At 50.3% G+C, this 6,327-nt stretch overlaps 1 long non-coding RNA gene across 1 annotated transcript; it reads right to left on the bottom strand.

The window, feature by feature from the left end:
- Positions 1–4,150: 4,150 nt before the first annotated feature.
- LOC311118149 lies at positions 4,151–4,634 on the bottom strand. The gene is made up of 2 exons (XR_014611766.1): positions 4,425–4,634; positions 4,151–4,320 (listed from the first exon to the last, which is right to left on the bottom strand). It is a non-coding gene; the product is annotated as an uncharacterized lncRNA (long non-coding RNA).
- Between the last annotated feature and the right edge of the window lie 1,693 nt (positions 4,635–6,327).

Genomic DNA, 6,327 nt, shown 5'->3' with positions numbered 1-6,327 from the left:
GCAACAGAGGACTGAGGAGAACAGGCTTGAGGCAGGAGACATGAAAGGTGGGATGGACTCTGAGCGTTCTCGGTAGTTTGAGTCGAACTGCAACCGGATTAATCACCTTCTCCACCACAAACGGACCAATGAACTTCGGTGACAACTTCCTAGACTCAGTCCGTAAAGGAAGATCCCGTGTGGCCAACCAGACCCTATCTCCGATGGTATAGGTGGGAGCGGGAATCCGGCGACAATTCGCCTGGAGCTGATACCGGTCCGAAACTCTAAGGAGTGCCTTTCTGGCCCGATGCCAGGTCCGGTGGCAACGACGAATATGGGCCTGAACAGAGGGCACTGAGAGATCCTTCTCCTGAGAAGGGAACAAGGGAGGTTGGTAGCCATACAGGCACTGGAAGGGAGACATCCCAGTGGCAGATGTAGGGAGAGTATTGTGGGCATACTCAACCCAAGGCAACTGAGAGACCCAGGAGGTGGGGTTGGAGGAGACAAGGCAGCGTAGCGTGGATTCCATCTTCTGGTTGGCTCTCTCCGCCTGACCATTAGATTGGGGGTGAAAACCAGATGTGAGACTGACTGTAGCTCCAATGGCCAAACAGAAGGACTTCCAGACAGCAGAGGTAAACTGAGGACCACGGTCGGAAACGATATCACTGGGCAAACCGTGGACCCTGAAAACCTCCATAACCAGGATCTCGGACGTCTCCGAGGCAGAGGGAAGCTTGGCAATTGGCACAAAGTGGGCGAACTTGCTGAATCTGTCCACGATAGTCAGAACGACCGTGTTCCCCTCAGAAGAGGGCAACCCAGTGACAAAGTCCAGGGCCAGATGCGACCATGGTCGCCGGGGAATAGGAAGGGGGTGAAGTAGTCCAGCGCTGGGCCGATTGGTACTCTTATTCTGCGCACACACTGGACAGGCAGCAACAAAACCCCGAGTATCCTCGGCCATGGCAGGCCACCAAAAACGTCTGCGAAGAAACGCCATCGTCCGAGCCACGCCAGGGTGACAAACCATCTTGCTGGCGTGGGACCATTTGAGGACGGCAGGACGAACCGACTCAGGCACAAACAACCGACCGGGTGGACCGTTACCGGGACCGGGCTGCGTCCGAAGGGCCGCCATCACCTCCTCCTCAATCTTCCACATAACTGCTCCCACGACACAGTTCCGGGGGAGAATCGTCTCGGTCTTGGACCCACTCTCCTCCGTCTTGGAGAACATCCGGGACAAGGCGTCCGCCTTGCCGTTCTTAGATCCAGGTCGGAACGTCAGGGAAAATTTGAATCGTCCGAAAAACAACGCCCACCTGGCCTGACGGGAGTTGAGACGTCTAGCCGATTGCACGTAAGCAAGATTCTTGTGGTCAGTCCAGACAATAAACGGTTGCTCCGCCCCCTCCAACCAGTGGCGCCACTCCTCCAAGGCAAGTTTCACCGCGAGAAGCTCCCGGTTACCCACATCGTAGTTCCTCTCCGCAGGCGAAAGACGACGAGAGTAGTAGGCGCAGGGATGGAGTTTACTGTCCGTGGAGTATCGCTGCGACAGGATGGCGCCAACTCCCACATCAGACGCGTCCACTTCAACGACGAACTGACGGGCCGTGTCCGGTTGAGAGAGAATCGGTGTGTTGGTAAATCGCCTCTTCAAATCCAGAAACGCTCGATCCGCCTCCGGATTCCACTTGAAGGTCCTGATACTGGAAGTCAAGGCAGTTAACGGAGCGGCCACACGGCTGTAATCCCGGATGAATCTGCGGTAGAAATTCGCAAACCCCAAAAATCTCTGGAGCTGCAATCTCGTACCGGGCTGGGCCCATTCCAGAACCGCTCTAACCTTCTCCTGGTCCATCCTAATCTCTCCCCTGGAGATGATGTACCCGAGGAAGGATGTCGTGTGGGCGTGAAACTCGCACTTCTCGGCCTTCACGAACAGGCGATTCTCCAACAATCGCTGCAGAACCTGTCGGACATGCTGGACGTGGTCGGAAGGTTCCTTCGAGAAGATCAGAATGTCATCCAGGTAAACAAACACAAAGAGACCGATCATATCTCTCAGGACGTCGTTCACCATACTCTGGAATACCGCTGGAGCATTGGTCAGTCCAAACGGCATCACCTGATACTCGAAGTGACCCATCGGTGTATTGAAACCCGTCAACCACTCGTCCCCCTCTCTGATCCGGACCATGTGATACGCATTGCGTAGGTCTAGTTTGGTGAACACCGTAGCACCCTGTAAGGAGTCGAAGGCAGAGCTCATCAAGGGCAGGGGATACTTGTTCTTGACCGTGATGTCATTCAACCCCCGATAATCAATACACGGTCGAAGACAGCCATCCTTCTTACCCACAAAGAAGAATCCTGCCCCCAGGGGTGATGACGAGGGACGAACGAGACCAGCAGCTAGGGACTCCTTGATGTAGGTCTCCAAAGCCTCACGTTCAGGTCGGGAGATACTGTATAACCTTCCCTTGGGGTAGACAGCTCCAGGGAACAGGTTGATGGCACAATCATATGGTCGGTGGGGAGGGAGTGACAGAGCCTTCTGCTTACTGAACACTTCCCCCAAATCGTGATATGTCTCGGGAACCAGGGACAAATCTGGGGGTTTAGCCTCAATCACCTGACTGGGAACCGAATGGGGACAGGCAGTCTTGAGACAGTTAGCATGACAATCAAGGCTCCAACTCGTTACCTTGCCCGTCACCCAATCGAACGTGGGATTGTGTTCCTTCAGCCAGGGGTATCCAAGAACCAGAGGAACATGGGAAGACGGCAGAATGAAGAATGAAATCATCTCAGAATGATTCCCCGACAACAGCATCTTAACCGGTTCAGTCCTCATCGTGATACGTGCCAGACTACTGCCGTTCAGAGTGGTAGCTTCAATGGCTTCCGGCAATTGCTCCTTGGAAAGCCCCAGCTGTTCCACCAACTCGGCATCAAGAAAGCTTCCATCGGCACCTGAATCGATAAAAGCGTTAATCGCTAAGCTCTGATTCCTGTTCATAAGGGTAACCGGGAAACGGGGTCTGACAGAGGTATTGAGAGGTCGAAACTGGCTCGCTAAAAGTCCTCCCAACTTTAGCGAGCCGCGCAGTTTGACGACCGCCGGGAACAAGTGGCGAGGTACTGTCCCGAACCACCACAGTAGAGGCAACAGTTAGTCCTACGTCTGTGTTGGCGCTCCTCCTTGGTTAACCCGTGCCGCCCCACTTGCATGGGTTCAGAATCGGGAGACAGGACCTCTCCACTAATCCTGTGTGGTGGACGATGATCGACGTATTCTGGTCCAATCCCCGACCCGACTGGAACCTGAGAAGCTGATCGGTTGGACGGGGCCCATTGCTTCTCCCTCCTTCGCTCTCGGACTCGATTATCCACCCGAATAGACAAGGCTACCAAGCTGTCCAGGTCACTAGGCTCCGGATAGGAGATCAACTCATCCTTGAGCTGCTCCGACAGACCCTGGTAAAAGGCCGCTTGCAGAGACTCCTCATTCCACCCACTCTCCACAGCCAACGTCTTGAACTCGATCACGAAGTCGGCCACGCTGCGAGTTCCTTGGCGAAGCGAAAACAGGCGCCTAGCTGCGTCCCTCCCTCGGACGGAATGGTCGAAGAGCTTCCTCATCTCGGCCGTGAACCCCTGGTATGAAGCCATGCAGGGGTCCTGTCGTTCCCAAACGGCTGAAGCCCACTCCAGCGCTCGACCACGCAGCAACTCAATCACAAAGGCTATCCTAGCCTTGTCTGTGGCATAAGAGTAGGGCTGTAGATCGAACACTAACCCACACTGCATAAGGAAAGAACGGCATCTTCCCAGCTCCCCCTCATATTTATCCGGCGTCGGAACCTTGGGCTCACGGAAGGACACAGCTCCAGAAGCAGCAGGCGAGATGGGTGAAACCGGTAGTGGATCCTCCACCGGAAACTTGCGCTGGTTCTGGACCTCCGTCAGACCGGTAGAAAGGTTCCGAACTGACAACGCGATCTCCTGTAGTACCGTGCCATGATGGCCCAACATCTTCTCCTGATGGGTAATGGCATGGCGAACAGAGTCCAGGTCCGCTGGGTTCATTACTGGCCGGATCGTTCTGTCACGGTTTACTAAGCCAGAACCCAGAAGCAGACCAGGACAAGGTAAGTGGAAACAAAGGTGAGTGTTTATTTAACTGATCCACGAGTGATGCTGAATAATCCAGGGAACAGAGCGGGCGGCGTGGATGAGTTGTTGAGGGTGCAGTAGTTGGTCCAATGATGGCTCGGCAGCCGCCGACCATCAGGCAGAGGTTGGGTGAAGGTTCCGGACGAGTGACTGCAGGTAGAACAAAACGGAGGTAAGCATACAACAAGCAAACAAGGTGCAAAACAACAAAACTAATGCTCTAAGCTCTAAGACTGATCCGCTGATAAACATACTGTTCATGGCTAACGATCCGGCAGGGAATGGATGTTAGGACAGAGCCTAAGAAGGGTGATGATCAGGACCAGGTGTGCAGATTGCTGATGGGATGCAGGTGCGGAAATCAAGAGAGCTCCCGCCTAGCAACGTTGCCCGGCAACCAGGCAGGGAGCGTTCCAGAACCCTCGGGAAACTGGAGATCCCGAGCAGAAAACTAGTAACATAGACAGGAACCGACTCAGACTGCAGGGTTCGTTACAGTAGGTACTGGTAATAACCATGATATCTGACTGTTTTTAACCCTGTAGGTACTGGTATTAACCATGATATCTGACTGTATTTAACCCTGTAGGTACTGGTATTAACCATGATATCTGACGGTATTTAACCCTGTAGGTACTGGTATTAACCATGATATCTGACGGTATTTAACCCTGTAGGTACTGGTATTAACCAAGATATCTGACGGTATTTAACCCTGTAGGTACTGGTATTAACCATGATATCTGACGGTATTTAACCCTGTAGGTACTGGTATTAACCATGATATCTGATGGTTTTTTATCCTGTAGGTACTGGTATTAACAATGATATCTAACGGTTTTTAACCCTGTAGGTACTGGTATTAACCATGATATCTAACGGTTTTTAACCCTGTAGGTACTGGTTTTAACCATGATATCTAACGGTTTTTAACCCTGTAGGTACTGGTATGGCAAACAGCCTGATAATACAGGTCCTACTGGGGATGACAACTGTGCTGAGATATACAAAGATCAGCATCTTCTAAAGGCATGGAATGACATGTCATGTGACAGCAAACTCAACTGGATTTGTGAGAAAGTGGTTTAACATCACCATGACAACATACTGTAACACGTACAGTAGCCTACAGTGCACACAACTTCCTCCTTCTCTCTCTCTCTCTCTCTCTTTCTCTCTCTCTCTCTCTCTCTCTCTCTCTCTCTCTCTCTCTCTCTCTCTCTCTCTCTCTCTCTCTCTCTCTCTCTCTCAAACCTACAAACCACTTATTGTTGTTTATTTGTTTGTAGTATCATATTAATACAAGTCCTACTTATTTCCTGCTTGTAGCTTCCTGTGTACCAGTAGTTATGTTTCACACATCATCAGATACAACATTACGTTAATATATTTGACTTTTTGCACACTCTACATGCAGTGCATTTCATCAATTTCAATTCAAATACATTCTTCTTACTTGCTACATATATTTACATGCTCCCATTTAGGTCTGGTGCAAACATTCTCAACCCTACCAAACCACCATTACATACACTGTATATGAGTGTAGTAGAGATATCAAAGTGTATCAAAGGCTGTTACTTATTCATTTTTGACAGTCAGTCTTTGTTGTCAAGTTACATATAAGCACAATATCAAATGCTCATATTTGACTGTTGTTCCCCTATATGGGTCCCAAAATAGGGAAGTGAAGTGGTTAAACCAGCTGTCACTCAAAAACTCCTCAACCAATAAGGTTAATCAAGAGAGAGTAGAGTAAACTATCTGGGGAGTAAACAGAGGGTCCAAATCAGTAGAAAGGTGAAAGGAAGGGGGAGTTCTGGAAACTCCCTGAATTATCTTGGGGCTGTTACATATGATATTTAATATATGTTAACAGCTAGACTTTGTTCTCCACTTCCCCTCTATTATCTATATCTTCCTGGTATGATAGTGTCCTGTCCATCATCACAAATAGCAAGTGCCATTCCCTGGGCAGGAGGACTGTGTTGAGATATACTCTGGACAAGATGACCATGTAGAGACATGGAATGATTTATATTGTGCCGCAGAAAATGGTTTTACAATAAGCACTGTAAAAATCTCTCACACGCACACATGCACATAAGTACGTACACAAGTATGCAAACTTGTTCTATTTTTTGTATTAGCATAGCC

The sequence above is a fragment of the Coregonus lavaretus genome, assembly GCF_964263955.1.
Source record: "Coregonus lavaretus genome assembly, contig: HAP1_SCAFFOLD_1668, whole genome shotgun sequence".
Lineage (NCBI taxonomy): Eukaryota > Metazoa > Chordata > Actinopteri > Salmoniformes > Salmonidae > Coregonus > Coregonus lavaretus.
This window is presented reverse-complemented; position numbering and strand designations above follow the sequence as displayed.